We start from the raw sequence: 21475 nt of genomic DNA, 5'->3' as shown, positions 1-21475 counted from the left end.
AAACTAGAATTTTAGCTACCCATTATCTAGCTATGGTATCTATTTTAGTTTTTTTTCTAAGGTATCTGTCACTATGGCAAAGCACAATATATTTAAAGACATCATTTCATGTACTGTAAATCAGTGTTCTCCCAGTACTCTTTCCAATGTGCATGTTTGTTGGCGGGTTTATTACTCTTCTTTCTTCTTGACTTCTACATCCTTCCCTACAGCTCAAGCTGCAGAAATAAGTTCTCTATGACAGTAGAGGCAGCAGAGCAATGTATTATAATGGGGATTGCAATCCTCTGTTGTAGCACAGCAACTCATTTAAACAGCCTGAGTGGTATGATGGTTTTAGCAAAGTGTCATTGTTCACCGTGGAGAGGAATTTTTTTTAAAGCAGTCATTCTCACAGAAACCATTCTTCTCTGCCTCTTTATCAAGCCTATAGAACAGTGTCTGAATATGGCAGTAACATAGTCTGCAACTGTCTCAAGACTGCAACAATGTTAGTCCACAACTGTCCTTGAAAATGTTTCAAACACTGTTATAAGCCTGCGCAGTGTGGCCAGGGCTCTTGCCTCAATAAATGGACTTTCTTCCCATGAATGGGTTAAGTCTTTTCCTCCCACCCATTCAGGGGAGATCACAGGAGAGACTGATACATTTGAGAGGTGATGTGATAAAAGTATGGATAAGCTAAACCAGCTGAACAATAACTTTGTGATTTGAAAACAATTAGCCATTGTTCCAAACCCCTTCTACACCTTCTTATCTTATGTGAAAAGCACCTGTAATCCTCAAGGCACATTCTGAACCAGAGAGAAAGGGACTGAGGCCACGCCTGCACTACAGACTTCTGCCAACATAGCTATGTGGGTTGGGGGGTGTAATGAGGTGTCATCTCTGACCAACATAGCTGTGCAAGCAGAAGTCCTAGTATAGAAACAGTTATACTGGGAAAACTGTCTTTTTACCAATACTGGTTGTTTCACATGGGGGGTGGAATAAGCTATGCCCTGAAAAGCACAGCTTTGCCAGCAACCACACTAGGAGTGGAGCGCTTTGCCAATATAGCATACCAGTTCACCTATACCGAAAGCCTTCCAAGTGTAGATCTGGCCTGAGGGTGCCTGGGGACGGGGAGGGGAGGGAAAAGGAGGAAGGGGAATATTAGCTGTGGGCAAAAACATAGTGGGGGGGAGGGGAGACAGGTATTTGTGTAATTGAGTGCACATGTATGAATGAAAATGTGTGCCCTTATGCAGGTGAGTATGTGCTCCTGGGAGACTGGCAGCATGTATGTCCGTGTCACAATGCGATTGTGTGTTTGTTTATTGCACTCGTGTGTAGATATATATGGGAGGGTTTGCGCATGTGATAACTACAAATCCAGTGCTACATTTACATACATTTTACAAACAGTCAAGAATCTTTCCTTTCTTTTTAACTTCTGCAAGTACTGCGGGGCATATCAAGTGTCAGTTCTCTACTATTTGTACTACACAGAGGGACATAGAGAACTATTTAAAGAGAGCCCTTAGCCAGGGCCGGCACCAGCTCAGCAAGCAAGTGCTTGGGGCGGCCAAGGGGAAGGGGTGGCACGTTGGGCTCTTCGGCAGCAATTCAGCGGCGGGTCCCTCTCGGAAGGAAGGACCGGCCGCCGAATTGCCACCGAAGAAGAAAGCGGTGTGGTGGAGCTGCTGCCAATCGCAATCGCGGCTTTTTTTCTTCTTCTTCTTTTTTCACCACTTGGGGTGGCAAAAACCCTGGAGCCAGCCCTGCCCTTAGCACTTATAAACTATTAGTTTTAACATCTGTGCCATAGGAAACTGGAAAGCATAACTACAAAAGACTTCAGGTCTGACTCTCCTCTGCAGTCACTCCACTGAAGTCAGTGGAAAATATATTGGTGTAAAACAGTTGTGAGGACAGTTGGGCCTTTTATGTGGATTCTAAGGAAAATAGGGCCCATTATCAGACTAGTTAGCCTCTCTGAGAATCAGTAAGGCCCAATCTGCAGTGGACATCAAATCAAGTTAAGGACCTATGTTTAAACCCAGTTCCAACACAGTATCTAACTTCTGTTTCTTTGAGTGTGTCTACACTGCAACTAAACACCTGCAGCTGTCCTGTGCCTGTAGACTCAAGCTGTGGGGCTGATTCGTTGCAATGTAGAGTTCCGGGTTTGGGCTGAAGCCTGGGCTCTAGGACACTGCGAGATGGAAGGGTCCCAGAGCCCAGGCTCCAACCCGAGCCCAGAAGTCTACATGACAATGAAATAGCCCCACGGCCCAAGCCCCAGTTAGTTCACTTGTGCAAGCTGAAGTTTTTTCATTGCAGTGTAGACATACGCTTTGTGGCTTTTCTAATATTTATAAATAAAACATTTTAAAGGGTTTCTAGCATGGATTGGCTCAATTAGCCTGGGAATGGACACCATATAGTCAAGGTTAGGTGTGTGCTTGAAGACTTCAGGAGGGGGTCTGAGAGTATCTGACTTGGGGAATTTTTATATTTGGATACCTGATATGTAGTGTAATCTGTTGCAGCCCAAATGCAAATAGCATTGCTCTTGAGTTATTCTCATAAGCCCCAGAGATAAATTCTCTAGCAGTGGTCAGAGAGGGAGGGACTCCATCAGAAATAAGGAAATCACTGCATCCCGTCTATGAGAACATAAGAGCGGCCATAGTGGGTCCGACCAAAGGTCCATCTAGCCCAGTATCCTGTCTACCAACAGTGGCCGATGCCAGGTGCCCCAGAGGGAATGAACAGAACAGGTAATCAACAAGTGATCCATCCCCTGTCGCCCATTCCCAGATTCTGGCAAATAGAGGCTAGGGACACCATCCCTGCCTATCCTGGCTAATAGCCATTGATGGATCTATCCTCCATGAATGTATCTACTTCTTTTATTAACCCTGTTATAGTCTTGGCCTTCACAATATCCTCTGGCAAAGACTGTGCGTTGTATGAAGAAATACTTCCTTTTTTATGAAAGGTTTCAGAGTAGCAGCCGTGTTAGTCTGTATCCGCAAAAAGAAGAACAGGAGGACTTGTGGCACCTTAGAGACTAACAAATTTATTAGAGCATAAGCTTTCGTGGACTACAGCCCACTTATGCATCCGAAGAAGTGGGCTGTAGTCCACGAAAGCTTATGCTCTAATAAATTTGTTAGTCTCTAAGGTGCCACAAGTCCTCCTGTTCTTCTTTTTCCTTTTTTATTTTAAACTTGCTGATTATTTCATTTGTTGACCCCTAATTCTTGTGTTAAGAGTAGTAAATAACACTTCCTTATTTACTTTCTCCACACCAGTCATGATTTTATAGGCCTCTGTCATATCCCCGATTAGTCCTCTCTTTGGTACTTTTCACCTTAGAAATCTTATTAATCTCTCCTCATATGGAAGCTGTTCCATACCCCTAATCATTTTTGTTGCCCTTCTCTGTACCTTTTCCAATTCCAATATATCTTTTGAGATGGAGTGATCAGATCTGTATTCAGTATTCAAGAGGTGGGCATACCATGGATTTATACAGAGACAATATGATATTTTCTGTCTTATTATCTATCCCTTTCCTAATGATTCCCAACATTGTTAGCTTTTTTGACTGCCACTGCACATTGAGTGGATGTTTTCAGAGAACTATTCACAATGACTCCAAGATCTTTCTTCTGTGGCAACAGCTAATTTATACCCCATCATTTTATATGCATAGTGAGATTGTTTTCCAATATGCATTACTTTGCATTTATTAACATTGAATTTCATCTGCCATTTTGTTGCCCAGTCACCAGTTTTGTGAGGTCCCTTTGTAACTCTTTGCAGTCTGCTTTGGACCTAACTATCTTGAGTAGTTTTGTATCACTTGCAAATTTGGCCACCTTACTGTTTGCCCCTTTTTCCAGATCACTTATGAATGTTTAACAGCACTGGTCCCAGTACAGACCCCTGGGGGATGCTATTTGTATTTGAAAAATGTTCTCTGAATATCACAGGAAAACCTGGCCTGTACACAAAACATCCCATGTTGGTATCTGAGCTTTGAAATGGATCACCAATATTTTCACAAATACACCTCTACCCCGATATAACGCGACTCGATATAACATGAATTCAGATATAACGCGGTAAAGCAGCGCTCCGGGGGGGGCGGGGCTGCGCGCTCCGACGGATCAAAGCAAGTTCGATATAACGTGGTTTCACCTATAACACAGTGAGATTTTTTTTGGCTCCCGAGGACAGCATTATATCGGGGTAGAGGTGTACATGAATTCAGTGTAGGAGCCATGTATTTATTATTAAATACTCTAAGACCTCCAATGCATGTACTTGATCAAATTGTTCATATCAGTTTTGAAGCTTCGTAAATACTAAAAGGGATCAAGTATGGACAAACCGAGTCAGTCTTAGTACTCCCAAAATATTAGTCATTCCCTAACCCCCCTTCCCATTATTTGGCTAGCTCTAAACATATAAAGAAGGTCTGAAAGTTGTTGATGTTTTTATTACATTTATTTTTTTCTGCTTCCTTTTTAACCTTACAAATGCCAATATTCAATCACATTCTTTATTAGGAGTCCTAGACCTGGGGTGAAATCCTGACCTCATTGAAGTCAATGAGAGTTTTGCCATTGACAACTTCATTCCTAGTTCATTTCAGGTTCCATTGTTCTCTGCTGGAAGGACATCAATGGGAATAGAGTTGTTTCCTGCTGCAGGCAGCCATGATGTCACCAGACAGGTATCAGTGCTGTTCACAGTGGGGAAGATGTACTGAAGGCTTTCATCTCAGGCTTTTGTTTGTCCTTCAAAGATGGAAATTGGAAAAAAAGACTTGAAGGCTTCTTGGTTAAGTAGAATTCTTAGCTGGGTATTTATCCATTGGTACAAAGCCAGATAAGGTTGACTTTCTTGTAAGGTGAATGTGAAGAATGTTTGTGGGGAAGCGGGGGATGTGTTGTAGACATTCAGCAAGTTTCAAAGAACCAAACCACAGCTATTTCTCTCAGTTCATTAGAGCTTTCTTAAGCCTCTCCCTTCCCCCCACCCCCACACACACAGTCATTCTTATCCTTGGTGAAAGGGTGCGCCATGGTCTAGGTCCAACTCCAGTGCAAACTGTCTCTTGCACTCTCAAGCCTCCCTCTGTTGGTCAACAGTTTCCTTGTTCCAGTGGAGTTTAGTTATTGTGGGATGGAAACACAATCTCTCAAGTAGCTTGGGCCAGTCCCATGAAGAGTTTTGAGTATCGGATTTTGAGTATTTGGTTTTTGGGGATTTTTTGGTCTCTGCTGCTGCCTGATTGCATACGTCCGGTTCCAAATGAGGTATATGTCTGACTGGTCATTTCATAACTCTGGTGTTCATAACTCTGAGATTCTACTGTAGAGCTTTTTCGGGGTCCATGTCTTCATTCCTAGATGTGAGTTTCAGAAATTGAGCCTGACTGTCTCAAATGTGTGGATCGTTATGGCCAGATCTGTGTTTGATAGGAGAGGGCTATTTTCAGCATTGTGGTTCTAATTTAGAAAAGACTATCTCATTCCAAAATAGCAGGTTGCATGTGCCAATACATCTTGTCCCTTCATCTACCCATTTCAGGCAAGTACTCATGCCAAAACCAGGCTTGGGTCTAGCAGCATTGACAGACAAGTGAACAGAGATGAAAATGAGCAATCAAATAATATAAACCTTCAAGGTGCCCTTCCCACCCTGCTGAGAATTAAGAAATCTCTGAAAGTGCATCATGCAGACTAAGGGCCAGATTTTGTAGGCACTCAGCTTGCAATGTGACTTTCAAAAGGAGTTGGGCACCTAACTCCTGAACATCCTGATATAGGTGCCTAAATGGGAGCTGAGCATGTTTGAAAATCCAGCCCTAAAATCTTCCGAAGGCTTTTGATGCCGTACATGCTCTGTTTCCATTGCAGAGTGTAGCTGAAGGACTGCCTGGGTGTGATGTGCTGCTCTGTTCTGTGATAAATTGGTGGTTTAGCCACTAGAATAACAAACAGGTGTAGCTAAATTGTGCCAGGCTGGGAATTAATCCCATCACTCCAATAATATCAGAACCCCAGGCAGGAGAGTTTGAAAGCTTGGTAATTACAGCTGAATCCCTAGACTGATTTACCGCTGAGGTAAAAACATCTCTCTCACTCCATTATTTTTATGAACTGTGTAGACCAAGATTTACATTATTTTAAAAATGGGAAAATAATTCTGTGATATAGGAAAGGCTTCAATTGCATTTATATTGGCATGAATGCTTGGCCAGATTACTTATTCCAAGATGACATCGGAATGGCAGGTGAAAGGTTTATTACAATGACACTCAAATATCTGTCAGGATTAATGCAGTTACTGGTGTTCATTTACTTCAGTGTTTTCATATTCTGGTTTTGGCAGTGGGGACCTTCTATCTGGTTAAAAACGAGGATGTAGCATGCGGGGCACTTTCCACAACAACTGTAATGAGTCTGGTTAAGTGCCATAACTCCCTACTCCAACCCCTATTATTAGTGTCATGGTGCCAATTAGAGATGAGTAAATACTTGGTATTTTAGTTCAGTGACCAAACCAAAAAATCAATCAAAAAACTGAAAAATCTGTTAGTTTAAAACCTGAATTGATGTTTTTTTCTCACCAAAACAATTGTTTGGTCAAACAAAACATTTCAAATGTTGATTCAAAACATTTTGACATTTCTGAAAAAAATTGTTTTTGTTTGGCCAAAATCTGGTCTCAACTCTCAGCCCTTCTAGGCACCCTGGACTCAGAGGACCAGCTCACTGTTTAGAATGTTGCTTCTGTTTTAACACTACTTCTGACTGGCTCAGGTAAATCTTGCTAGATCAGAATGCCACATAGATCCATAGGCACAAACATACTCACTGAGATTAGATAAATAACATTTAGTCAAATTCAAATGTCCACAATGTAGCCTGAATTTATTTCTCCTGGTGATGGGCTTGTGGTCCTCTGCCAGGCCCGTTGGACCAGGCCCCGGTAAAGTGTACCCCTTTTCTCCTCTTTACTTGCAGCTTGCCCCTGAGATGAGAAAGTAAACTCTTTTGCTCAATAGGACCACTCGCAATAGTAAACCCACTCACTTGTTTGTGTGGTTGCAGGATCAGGCCCCCAGGGTGGATCCTTAAACTTTCTTCACCCACGACCCCAAAAGCAGCCATAGAGCTTTCCTGCCAACCAAGCCTGCAATCCCAAAGATCTGCAACTGCATATTTGTAACTGGCATATTTTAATCAATCTAAAATAGCAATTATTTAAAAGCAGCATTGATGGATACCGGGGAAGGAGCCACTGGGTAGGAAACCAGATGGTTGTTGAGTGAACAGTGCTAATCTCTCCTGTGCCCCTTACCACCACACTCAGCTCCATGGAAAGGCAGAACTTAAACATAGTATCAAGCTAACGGAAGCCTGTGAGCAATAGATGCCATCTAGGCTACAGTCTCCACACAGGCTTTAACCACCTTGCTCTCTTGGAGCTTAATGTAATGCAGGCAGGCGGGCAAAACAAAAATTTGTAGCATGAGAGGGCCAGAGCAGCATCAGAAGGATAGATTAATCCTTTCATTATTTTGTTCGGTTTTAGCCAGTTATTTTAAAATAATTCACATATGCCTTAAACCTCACCAACTTCTAGCAGGACTTTAACATGAACTATTAACAGCTGTGATCAGCAGAACCTTCCCAGGAAATTCTGTTATTAAAACTTAACTGCTGTGTCTTCAAGGTGGAATCTAGTGCAGCATTATAATTACCTTGTTACATTGTGGATGTTTATCACATTTTCTCATTACTATCTGTGTGACATGGAGTCAAAGTCTAAAATGAAGACTCCCTACCCAAAATCCCATTTCCATGAGATAAGGACAAAATATTGCTGATGTAACAGTTCTGCATGACAAGGTGAGACACCATGAGAGACAACCACTACCAGATGTCACCAACTCTGTCACATGTTGAATGATGAGCAAATAAAACTGTGGCAGTTCCCTGCACACACCAAAATAAAAGCTCTTAGACTCAGATTTTTCAATCCAGAATGGACCATGGTGATAATTTAGTTGACCACCTGCTTATCACAGGCTATAGGATTTTAACCAGTGGTTCTTGCATCCAGTACAATAACTTGTGGTTGAAGTAGAGTATCTATTTGAGAGCAAGATCTAGTCTCAAGCTGAGGATTTCAAGTAATGGCAAAGGGGAGTAGTGGATTCACCAAGTTGTTCCAGTGGATAATTGCCGTAAGTGTTAATGTGCACTTTATTTCCAGTCTAGATTTGCCTACCTTCAGCTTCCAAGTACATGGTGTCTCAGCTACTGCTCACTATTCTGCAGAGAAAAATTCAAATGCTAGTGCACAATGCACCATGCTGCTCTTTTCCTGAAAAGAAAAGAGAGAGAGAAAAAAAACCTCTACTCTGCAACCTAATGTTCTGGTATTAGTCACCCAGGAACACAAGACCGTCATGCCAGTGTGTATCTGAATGAAAGGCAGGTGATAAAATTCACTCCTGTGCAGAGGGCCAGCACAAGTCCTGAGCACTGATTACATCCCTGGCAAGCCCTATTTTGAGGGCTTCTCTGGGATTTCAGTAGTGCATAGACTTTATACTGACCTTCGGCACAGGGCTGAATTTAATCCATAAAGCATCTGTTCCTGCAAAGTGCAGAGCTCCTCTTGTGAGATGCTGCGAGTCCTCAATTCCCATTTACTTCAATCAAAGAGAATTGGCACCAAAGTACATTCTCTTATTAGGGACATGCAGAGATGAGGAGACCTGTTGAGTCCATCAGTGAGATCTTCTGAAAGGTATGAGCAGCCTGAGGGTGGGGAGACTGGAGAGGGACAGACTGCACCAATAAAACTCGCAGGGAGTGACTAACTTGAACTAACAAAACCCTTTCCCATGCACATGCCTAATACTTAAAACAATAAAAGCATCTTTGGGGACTACTGAGGCATGGGAAAGCCAAACAAAATCTGTTCTGGATTTACTTTAGTCAGCAACACAAAATTTCAGAACCCTTGCTCTATTAATTTGGGGCTTAACTATTACAGAACTCCAGAGACCGTGACAATGGGGTGTGGGTGACTGGCTGTGGAATGCTCCCAGGAACAGTAGATTTATTATAATTGACTGAATGTCATTTCTCCTGGAAATCCTGGGATTCTCTTGGTTATACAGACCTGCGCAGGCCCTGAGCCCACTGCACAGAGCACTAAAGATGTCCTTTCAGTAAAGACAAATGCATAATTGCTTTGTGATAGCTTGAACTGGACTCTCCGTTCAGTGGACAGCCAGAGCAGAGAGTGCAGCACAGGAGTGATGTGTTCACGATGAGTCCAGTGTTGCTAAGCCTACAGGCATTTTGTGTGAGTGGGAGCTTTTTCAGGGTGTGTGGCTTCATTTCGAAATACGAATTGCACTAATTGAGCCCAGATGTCACAAATGCATGGCTCACTGAGGTCAGCTGTGTTCCTGGATGGGGAACTGAGCTGTCCAGTTGCAAGTGGGGATGGTGCTTTTTTCAGCTGGGGCTACCTGGGTATCCGAAAGCATTGTGGTGTCCAGAAAGTCCTCAAGGCTGCAAACTGATTTAACAATCACTAGGTAGGTGCCCTCAACAGAAAGTGTAACTACAGGGATGAGGTGTTCAAGTTCTTCAAAGCATTTCCCTATTCATATAGTTCATCTTTGTCTTGCCCAGGATCAGCATTAGCCAGCTGCTCTTCATCCAGGTGCTGATGTCTGCTAGGCCAAGAGCTTCTCAGCCCATAGCTGAGAATCTGGCTCCATTTCTGAGCCTGGGTTAACCTCAAAATCTAGGAGTTAATTTAGCGCTGCTGGAAGATACTACATATAGATAGACAGCCTCAGAAGATGTCAAGTATCAGAGGGGTAGCCGTGTTAGTCTGAATCTGTAAAAAGCAACAGAGGGTCCTGTGGCACCTTTGAGACTAACAGAAGTACTGGGAGCATAAGCTTTCGTGGGTAAGAACCTCACTTCTTCAGATGCAAGGCATCTTGCATCTGAAGAAGTGAGGTTCTTACCCACGAAAGCTTATGCTCCCAGTACTTCTGTTAGTCTCAAAGGTGCCACAGGACCCTCTGTTGCTAGCCTCAGAAGAGTAAGCCCTCATTTTGTCCACAAAATAGGTGCAGCATAGGCAGCAAACAATGCAAGTTTTACCCTGCTAGCCCTAACTTAGAAAAAATAACTGTAGGAAGGATAATTCAGTCAGGCCCATTTAATTCTTAGCCTTTCTCCTGAGACTGCTAACAAGGATGTCAATAATTTTTGGTGTGGAATGATAGGCTATCAAACAGCCATTCAATGATAATCTTATGTCAGGTATCACCAAGTAGTGCTGTTATACTGAGTCCAATTTTTTTTTTCTTTTTCCCCCTAAGTGCAAGCAAGTTTTGACTCTTGGAAAGACATGCTGTGGGGTTGCTTTGTATTATGCAAGTGCGTGTGTAGAGGCAACTTTAGGATAAAGGAAGCTGAGCAAGCAGTATGAGAGTTTGCTTTTTCTGACTCTAGAAGCCCACGGCCATTAATTCTTGAGGCACAGTTGCATACTGGGTAATGGACACTAGTAGTGGGATGAGATTCCTGGAAGAAGGGTTTGCCCTACATGCTGTTTGACCATATCATTTCTGGACTGGTGTACATGTAGGAATAAAGCAAGTTATACTTGGGATCACTGATTTCTCCTCTACTGGGAAGCCAACCTGCATGGCCCTGAACATCTGCTACTGCTCAGTAGAGAGGCAACATTGATGTGAGAGCAGGACACTGATGTCAGAGGAAGAGGCAACACTAACTGTTCTCAATCACCACCAATTTGGGCTGGTTTCAAAACAAGGAACTAGAGATGAAAGTTGCCACATCTTATCAATCTCAAAAGTCATTCAGTGCCCCAAGAAGAGCCTTATTCTCACTAAGTATGGCTCTGTCCGTGTGGATTAAACACTTTTGGCAAAGCAGATTTTAAACATGGTTTTAAAATTACTCCGGCTAACAAAGTTTAAAGGGCCCCAAAACAGCCATCAAACCGTCAGCTTGAAACCGAGTCAGTTTAAAAAATAGGCTTTAAAAATACCAAAAATAGGTTTATTAATAAAGAACAGAGATTTAAGGGATAGTAAGTAAAGATAATAGAAAATGGTTCTGAATAAAACATGCTTTCTAGTGTCTAAAACTTAACAGATTACAAACTGGTCTCAGGCAATTTCTCAGTTGCAGCCAGTTCTCAGTGTGTTCAGCCCACATAGCTGGAACCCCATGAGCAGGAGGACCCCAGAGCATGGGTTCCAGCCTGAGTCTGAATGTCTACACTGCAATTTGCAGCTCGAGCCCCACAAGCCCAAGTCAGCTGAGCTGGGCCAGCCATGAGTCTCTTATTCCAGTGTAGACCTACCCTTTATCCCTTAAATGATGCATAACCACAATGTCTTTTGCTTTCCCACCCCCCACCCCCTTCTAATAGTTCAAAAAACCTTTGAAAAGTAACTCTGGACAAAATTCTTCTCCCCTGCTGCTCGTTCCTCACAGTGCAGGTGCCATGTCTCCTTTTCCCTCTCGTTAATTAGTTCTTTCTCTTGGTTTGATTATTTTGTTTACCTTAAATGCAACTTTATTTTCATTGTCTCTGGTTTACAAAGTTTGACGCAGGCAGACTGGCAAATCCAAATTTCTTTGTCAAGGATAAATCTGTGTATCTACTCGGATTGCTTGGTCTGAACATATTTTAGGAATGTATTTCCAGCCCAAATACATAACTCTTTTTAATATTATGATGTGATGTATGTACTGTTAGTATGTAGTGACTAGAAGGTCACCAGTTTTCATTTGATACCTTACAAGAAACTTGTTGGATAAATATTATGATGACTGAGTGTCAGGTGTAGAGAGTTTTTCAGGTCTGGTAACAGTTGTATTTCCAGAACAATGAGCCCTTTGCCATTTACCATTGAGAGGCTCTTCGGGTCACACAGCCCCACACCAGCTTTTTGGCCCCTCCCAGTGAATTCCCCTTATGTAAGGGACTCTCTGCAGCATAGCACATAGCCATCTGTGGCAGCTCTGTGTGCCCTCCTCCCCTGCAGCGGGCACCTGCTGCAGGGGCTTCCCAGGGTGGGTGGCTGGACACTGGTGACAGCACACTGGGAGGCATTCCTATGTCCTGGTCATTCTGCATCACTTCAATGCCCCACCGCCATGACTGGCAACTTCTGAATAGGGGAAATGCAAGCTGTTCCTCTTGGTCCCTGCATTCCCCCTCAACAGCTAAATTTGCTCCACTCTAGCACAGTGTACTTAAATGGTATTAGCATGAACAATACTAAAACTGGTGCTGCTAACACATCCAATAAATGGGGAGGGGGGCCAGGTTGCTAATGTTTTTCATTGGCCAACATGTGCTACAGAGATCTTGAATTTTTTTTTTTGGTAAAGTATTTCCTTAATTTTTTTTTAATAATCAGAGATGTACCATTTTTGCTTGCACTTGAAGCAAAAATCACCCAGCCGAAGAACACACGCACACACGCTATTGTAATTGGAGGCTGTCTGCATTGCCATTTTATCTTCGTCTTTTCCCTTTCCTCCCCTGCCCCCCCCAAAAGGGCTTGTGGTTGTATCCAGAAATACCATCTTGTGGCAGTAAGCAGACTGCCTTACAGTGAATAGGGGCTTTGTGGGCAGGAGTGTAATGTTGTGGTGTTATTCTTTGGCATGGTGAACTGCCAATACGGGGAGGGGGGGGTGAGGGAGAAAGAGGCCATTGTTCCACGATGTTAAGTCAGTTGGTGCCCCACTCATCCCAGGTGCTAACCTTCTAACCTGCCAGTCTGGCTAAGGCTGAACATATTGTTCTGAAGAACTGTATTAAAATTACCTGTGAGATGTTTGACACTTAGACAACTCATTTCCTAAGATATTGAAAATTAAATCTCAAATCAGAAAATTACTTTTTTATTTGTTTTTATTGGCAACAACATCCCAAAATCTTAATTTCCCTTTCCCCACTTAAAGGTCTGGTGCATTTCAGCTTCAGAATGAGGATTATGCATTGTGTGGTGTTTTGTAGAAAGTAGGTTTGTTTCTGTCTCATAAAGTATGCAAGAATTTTCCCATGGTCTGTTCCTGGCCAGCTTCTAACAGCATGCTTTGCGCATTAGCAGCTGATGCTGGAATGTGGCGTTCCCTTGGCAACTATTAACCCCCCATTGAGCACAGCCAACCTCTTTCCATTGTATGGGGTTTGACTGAAAGGTGCTTTGTTGGATGATGTAATGTGAGGTATGCAAACTAAGTGAGGGGCTCAAATGGCACTTGTAATCTGTTCACTGACTTCAAGGGAAGGGCTGTATGACTCCCAGCAGTGCTGCCTAGTATGGTAAGGCCGTATCTTTACCATCATATGCCAAGAGCTTTCCCACCAGTGCAGCTCCACTTGGAGAAGACATGGCAGGAGCACTAATGTAGACAGGATTCAGGTGTGTTTACCACAATGTCATCTAACCCAGCTCAGAGCAGTATCCATAATGTGGCCTTCGGGGTGCAATTGCGTTTTGGTAGATTTTTTTTCTGAATACTTCTTAATTTTTGTGTTCAACCATAGGAATGTAGGAACAGCTGTGCTGGAAGAGAGCAGTGGTCCATTTAGACCAATATCCTAGCAATGGTGAATGCTTCAAGCCAAAGGCTTAACCACCTCCTTCCATAAATCACCTAACTGCAATTCTGTATCCTAAGGGGGGCTTCTTCATATTGATTAGAGGTGTTGGTTTTAGAAAGCCAAGCCATGATGCAGATTTTGGTGCTGCATTAATATTTTAAATACCCTTCACTCGTCCTTGATTTTTGCAAAGACCTATAGATGATGATTCCCACAAGGAGTATTGGAGTGTTACCATCAATTTAAAAGGGAGAAGAATCCAAGTGTGTGTGTGTGTGTGTGTGTGTGTGTGTGTGTGTGTGTGTGTGTGTATTTAAAAGGGAGAAGAATCCAAGTGTGTGTGTGTGTGTGTGTGTGTGTGTGTGTAAAATAGAAGTTTGGTTTCCAATCTTTGTTATATAAAATGCTGATATAAAACCTGTCTGGATATTAAACAGAATAGTCAATTCCTTAACAATACCTTGGGATTGCTGCAGATGTGAATATTTAGACCCAGCACTATAAAATAAAAATAACAAATACAATTCCCACATGCTAAATGTCCAGCTTCAATGAGAAATTGTCTAGTTTGTAATCTTAGTCGTCTTTGTTTATTTGGATGGCATGGAAAGGGGAGGTGATTTTGAAGGAAATATGTGTGGTCTTAACAATCACTGGAATACCTTGTTGGGGCAATAAAAACACTTTGTCTCCCTAGCTTACTTGATAGAAGCACAGAACTAGAAGTCAGGACTGAGAGCCAAGCACTCCCAAGTTCTATTCCCATTTTTGAAATAGTGTGTGGCCAAAATAACATTTTGCACTTATACATTATGGACCAGATTTTCAAAGTTATTTAGGTGCTTAAAGATGGAGATAGGAGCCTAACTTCCAGTGATTTCAATGGGAGTTAAGCACTTTTCAAAATCCCACTAGGTGCCAATCTACATCTTTAGGCACCTAAATCCTTTTGAAAATCTAGCCCCTATGTGACCTTTCATTCAGTGATCTCAAATATTACTTATGAACCATAGCCCCTTTGTGAAGCAGACAAGTATAATTGTTCCCATTTTACAGAATGGAAAATTGACATTCAAAAAGTTCAAAAGTGGCAAAATTGGGATTAGAATCCGAGAGGAAATCTCAATTCCACTGATGCCAATGGCAAAACTCACATTGACTGACTTACGTGGAGCCAGGAGTTCACTGCAGGTCTCCTGAATCACATGCCATGATGCAAATATGATTTTCAAGTTGATGGAATACTGCTGAAAGGGGAAGAAAACTTTAATGTTCTTTTAAAAAAAACAACAAGTGTTTGGAAGCCAGAAAATTCAGTTAAAGTTAAAGCTACACTTGTGTTTTTTTTTATTTTATTTTATTATTATTCTTATTATTATTATTTATTTAAGTATGGCACTAGAAAGTTAGTCATATCCCCATCTGAGCATAAGACTTTCACAGCAGGATTACACAGTCCCCTAAAAATGACACCAGAAATTCCCTGACACACTCTTAGGGCCTGATCCTGTTCTCACTGCTGTCATGCAGAGCTCCGATTAACTTCAATGGGAACAGCTTAAACCTTCTAGCAGTGTGAATGGAGGCACTATAATGTCAGTAAGTGTCACGTACATTCGTTGATTAGCTATAAAAATGATTCCAAGGTTAAATATGCACGTATCATTCAGATGCATGCCACTTTTAGCAAACCCATCACTTGCATGCTAGATGCCTTCTCTTTTTCTCTTCCCTATTGCTGAACATGTTAATCCTGCACAGCAACCAAGCATCATTATTGCAGCATTGTCCAAAAATTATGCAGAGACTATTAGCCTCATTGAAAAAGGTATCGACGACTTAAAGCCTGTTGGTGGAGTTGCATGGCTTTACTGCAGCTTTTTGTCCTAAAAGGATAGACGCGGAGGTACCAACCAATCTGGGCAGCAGATTGCTGCTGAAAGTACCCTGATGTGATTCTGCTTGTAAAATCTGTCACTTGTAAAAAGCAGATGACTGGCACCCCCCCCCCCCCTAAAAAAAAATAAATTTTTTTCTAAAATGCTGGGCACTGGTGAGTATGGATATAAAAGAATGGGATTTTTTAGAGATACAGCTATTTTACCTCTCCTGTGGTAACAGCACTTTGGATAGGAAAAGTTCTGTAATTCCTTTGTGCTTTACAAACATTAATACTGCAGCACTCCAGTGAGAGTTATTTTCATTTTCTTTTTACAGATGGGAAACAGAGGTGGAGAGGTTTGCTCAAATCCACAGTGCAAGTGTCAAAGGCAGGATTTGAACTCAGGAGTGCCTGGTTTCCACTTCCAGTCTTGTTCTCAAAGTCTCACTCTTTTTTCTGAGGCCTCAAGCTACACCATAATAAGAAACAGATGGACTTACCACCATAAGTATCTGTCTGTCCCAGTTGTCATACCCAGCAATCAAGCAGCATGGGATGGTAAGATGACTGGAAGCCATAGTGGCCACATAACCATCCGTGTGCTTTCATGTGCCTGTAGCCTTTAGAGGGTTCTAGATACTTTGATCCAACTGTAAGCTTTCTATAGCAGTTCCTATGAAATGGCATTATTAAATAAGTGTTCCTTTTTTAAAAAAAAATGCTATTCATCCAGTTTAAAACCCACATTTATGTCACAAAATATATATTTCATACCAATTTTATTTATTTTTTGTTGTCGATTTCAAATGTTTAACATATATTTATTGCAAGCTCCTTGATACCATCATGGGACAGTGTTTGGTGCACTCCAAAATAATAATGTATTGGATCAGTCTACTGCATGATATGATAAGCTACTTACTATTTATTCTTAAAAACAACACTTAAATTAAGGGGGGAAAACACCCGAGATCAGGGGGGAAATCACAAATGGTGCTTTTGATGGTAGTCTCAGCAAAAAGGCCAAATATTGAAAGGGCTAAGGGAGACTGATCCTTTGATACTAAATAGATGACTTTAATAATTATGAAAGAGGCTGGTTTAAATAAAGGCCTAATCCATAGTCCTTTGTCGTTTATGGAAAGACTCCCATTTTAAAGATTCAGGTCCTGAACTTATGAGACAAATGTAAAGATCAGAAATTTTTTTTTATAAAATTTATTTTTTGTTGCCATGCTTTTAAATTTAGAAATTACTCCCCTTCCCTTAATGGATCTATTTGAAATGTTCATATATATTAGATGGACACACTTATGTGTTGCACACTTGCTTCCTAAAATGAATTAAACCTGCCAAGGAGTCCGTTGTACGCAGCGTAGTTGTAGCCGTGTCAGTCCCGCCTTGTATATTATCACTTTGACTGCTGCTCTGGATTTGTGCTGTTAATTAAACTACACATGATTTCCTACAGGTGGTGCTGCAGCCAAACTGCAATCTGAACGTAGGCAACAGAAAGCAAGGCAATGTAACTTATCTTTATTAAAGAAAAACGATTACTGCTTTAAAGCATAATGTTTTTGACAGGCTGGTCTAAACTCTTGTCGGGGTCACAGGGTTAATCACACAGTGGTCGCAGGCGCCCTTAGCGCCGAGCGTGAACAATACGGTTAACATTTTCAAAAGAGAGTTAAATTTCATTGTCATTCCTATCCTACACCTCTCTGCTTTCATAACTCGCCATCTGGAGATGATAAACTCTCTTATCTATGGCTGGCCTCTTTTTCAATTGCTATAAATATATCCCACAAAGACTGAATGACCAACCACCAGAATATAGTGACTACCACCTGCATTAAACTCCGAGCTTCCCCAAGGCTAATACCTTTAGATACGAGTCTGACTGTGAAACACAAGAATGTGTGACACCCTGAAGAAGTGAGGTTTTAACTCACGAAAGCTTATGCCCAAATAAATCTGTTAGTCTTTAAGGTGCCACCAGACTCCTTGTTGTTTTTGTAGACACCCTGAAGAACCTTAAATAAGAATGACATTCCGTGGAGTCTTCGCCACAGCCAGCACTGCTGTCATTCCTGGCCACTGAGTCATGCAGCTGACAAATCCTGAAATCGCCTTTCATTGCTTCACTGTGCTTTCAACTCCACTCATTAGCTGGTCTGTTCTTATCCTTGAGGTAGTTTGATACATATTCTTTCTTTGTCAGGACTCAAGATATATAGCATAGTTTGCACTGTATCAATTTGCCTGAATGCATACTAACAATACAAAACCATTGTTGTCTTTTGTAAATTAATACTGATAAGAGTTGCTGACATAGAAGTTCAGCTAAGTGATCCTCCTGTCCATATGAGGATTTGTCCCATATTAATGGGAGCTCTTTAAATCAAGGCATTTGGACTTGCTAGTGAGGTCCTTAATCTATGAGTTTTATTGATCACGATCATTCGCATGCTTTGACTAAACCCCAGAGTTCTGTCCCAACATGCACTTAGCTCACTGTACAGCCTGGGATGCATTCCCTAGGGGCAGTCTGCTCTTTACTTGTCCCATACCTAATCAAAAATCTGTAAGGGTTATTCCCAGGACATTACATCAGTAATCCTTGTTCCCATCCAAAACAATGGACTAAATTTTTTTATTACAAGAACTAGTATAGACCATGACCAATTACCTAAGTGTCCCGTGGTGACCCTGCAGTTAATGGCTATGCTTGGGGCAGTAGTGAGCAGTGCTGTGTGATTACATTAATGTGCCTTCATGATGCTGCCTCCAGATGATGCATGTGCCTCCGTGGAGAGCAGGAGTGCTGGGGTGGGGAACCAGGGGGCCATGGCACCATCACTTTTTATCGGCCATAAGGGCGAGCGACAGGGAGAGGGGGCAGAGAGGAGCAAGTAGGGGAGGGACCTCAGGGGAAGAGACGGCATGAGGGCTGGGCCTCGGGGAGAAGGGGCACCGTGAGGGCAGGACCTCAGAAGAAGGGGCAGCGTGGGGGGCAGGGTCATGGTTCAGGCACCGGTGGGCCCCCCCACTTTTAGGGAGCTTCTGTCACCCCTGGTGGAGAGTGATATACACCATGAGATCCACAACATGTTGACATCAGTGGAGTGGAGTTTCCCTTCTCTCAGATCTAGTGCTTAATTTAAAAATAAATACATGGGTTCAAGCTGCAGATTACTTTAGGAAACCTGTCACATAGGAGTTAGTTTGGAGGAGTAAATAGCAAACCATGGTCCGTCCTTGTGGACTGATCTTTATATACTGAACACAGAAGTTCAAATAATACAAATATTGTCCATATCTAAAAGTATGTTGTACATGCTTATTATGACTGTGAATCTCTGGTCTGGCTGTTCTCTGAATCTCTGGTCTGGCATAGGGGCTGGCGGGTGGCAAAGGTGGCTTTAAATAAAAAATATTTTTTTTATTCTTCTAGCTTCAGAATGCAGAAAATCAGGAAGCTGAAGCTTGGCACATTTATAGATGTTTACAACCTCTCATGCATACGCTAATTTGGAAATTAATCCAAAAGAGAATAACCTATTTATTCCTGTAAAAAGCAACAAAGAGTCCTGTGGCACCTTTAAGACGAACAGATGTATTGGAGCATAAGCTTTCGTGGGTGAATGCCCACTTCGTCGGATGCATCCGACGAAGTGGGCATTCACCCACAAAAGCTTATGCTCCAATACATCTGTTCGTCTTAAAGGTGCCACAGGACTCTTTGTTGCTTTTTACAGATCCAGACTAACACGGCTATCCCTCTGATGTTTATTCCTGCATTCCTCATAACTGTTTTTATTTACAACACAAAAACTGATGGAGAAAATATTTTTTGTCGAGACAAAACAATGAAATGTTCCATGCCAGAGTTCTGGTGTTTAAGGTGTTATGTATCAGACCTCATGGTCAACCCCTCTTCTCCTACATGATGATTTTGCCAGGGCCAATGAGGGGAAGGCCTGCAGTATATGAGGCCTGGCCAGTTGAGCACCAAGATTTGACAGGCGCTTTCAGCAGCTGCCTTACTTGCTAATATCAGCATGGGAGGAGCCGCTGCCCCAGCGGCCTTCAAAAGCCCCTTGAAGTGGAGAGGCATGAGATCAGGACCCTAGTGATCTTTATGAAGTCCACAACTGCAGGGCTCCCCTTCTGTAGCCCCCAGGTTGGTCCCAGGAGGTTGGAGGTGTTGACACTGAAAACTGTTCGTTGTCTTCTGACAATATCTTCCCCATCATCTTTGATGACATAAATAGAAAGTACTTACTTCTTTAGTGGATCAATTCCTAATCAGGGGAAGTTCTAAACATCTGTAAATGTGCAATGTTTCAACTTTTTGACTTTGAATCTGGAAGGATAAAAAAGATTAAACAGCACTTATTCAATAGTTTAAAGGAGTCCTTTTAGATACACTTTTTAAGCAACTTTAACTGAACCAGACTGAATCATGGATGTCAGGTCAACTTGATATATGATGACAAAAGGAGGATAACCGTTCTATTCATGTTGATTCATGAAGAAAGTGAGAAACATTCTCAGCCACTACAGATTAGTTAGCCATGTGTGTTCTATTTTTATTGCCTAAAGCCTTTCCTCCCACTCTCTTGAAGGGGTGATGTCCCTTCTCTGCTGAAAGGATAGAAATTGATCCTATGTAGAGTTTAGATTTCATAGCTATGCATCTTATGTATTTATAAGACATCTCATTTGTTTCTTTTTACAACCAGGCATAGATGTTTATAACTTGATGAAATGGACCTAAGATCAGAAATGCTTCAAGGAGGAACGTAACAATAGCAGAAATTAGCCAAGATGGTCAGGGATGTTACCCCATGCTCTGGGTATCCCTAGGCCTCTGATTGCCAGATGCTGGGACTAGACAACGGGGTGGATCACTTGATGATTATCCTGTTCTGTTTATTCCCTTTGAAGCATCTGGTATTGGCCACTATTGGAAGACATTATACTGGGCTAGATGGACCATTGGTCTGATCCAGTATGGCCATTCTTCTATTGTTATGTAGAAATCTCAACACACCCAGGCAGGCTCAACACATCCATTGCAGTTTTGGAGAAGTGTGGTCACATGTCTTGATATAAGTTCCCAATTCAGCTCTGATTGTCTTTACAAATAAGGCAATTTCTCTTTCAGTGATAAGCGTAAATATTCAATTCCAAGTCAACTGCTTCCTTAAGGCTCCAAGGGTACATCTACACTGCAATAGACCCACAGCTGGCCTGTGTCAGCTGACTCAGGCTTGTAGGGCTTGGGCTGTAGGGCTAAAAAATGCAGTGTAGATGTTCAGGCTCAGGCTAGTGCCTAGGCCCTGAAAGTCCACAAGAAGGGTGAGCCTCAGGGTATGTCTACACAGCAATTAAACACCCACATCTGGCCCAAGTCAGCTGACTCTGGCTCACGGGACTCAGGCTGTGGGAATGTAAAATTGCGGTGAAGACATTTCAAGCTCTGGAATCCCGCAAGAAGGGGAGGGTCCAGGAGCCCAGGCTCCAGCCCAAGCCCAAACATCTACACTGCAATTTTTAGCCTCGCAATCCAAGCACCATGCGCCTGAGTCAACTGACTTAGGCCAGCCATGGGCATGTAGTTGGTATATTATTCATAGATTCATAGATTCTAGGACTGGAAGGGACCTCGAGAGGTCATCGAGTCCAGTCCCCTGCCCGCATGGCAGGACCAAATACTGTCTAGACCATCCCTGATAGACATTTATCTAACCTACTCTTAAATATCTCCAGAGATGGAGATTCCACAACCTCCCTAGGCAATTTATTCCAGTGTTTAACCACCCTGACAGTTAGGAACTTTTTCCTAATGTCCAACCTAGACCTCCCTTGCTGCAGTTTAAACCC

The 21475-nt window shown here is 42.3% G+C and overlaps 1 long non-coding RNA gene across 1 annotated transcript in view; it reads left to right on the top strand.

The window, feature by feature from the left end:
- LOC135982403 (uncharacterized) overlaps positions 1-17087 on the top strand; it is an 81493-nt gene extending 64406 nt beyond the window's left edge. The window contains exon 3 of the long non-coding RNA XR_010599749.1: positions 15922-17087. This is a non-coding gene — a long non-coding RNA (uncharacterized LOC135982403). The remainder of the gene's footprint in view (positions 1-15921) is intronic.
- Positions 17088-21475: the final 4388 nt, after the last annotated feature.

Source organism: Chrysemys picta, chromosome 3, assembly GCF_011386835.1.
Source record: "Chrysemys picta bellii isolate R12L10 chromosome 3, ASM1138683v2, whole genome shotgun sequence".
Classification (NCBI taxonomy): domain Eukaryota; kingdom Metazoa; phylum Chordata; order Testudines; family Emydidae; genus Chrysemys; species Chrysemys picta.
Note: the sequence above shows the minus strand (reverse complement) of the source record. Positions and strands in the feature narration are given on the sequence as shown.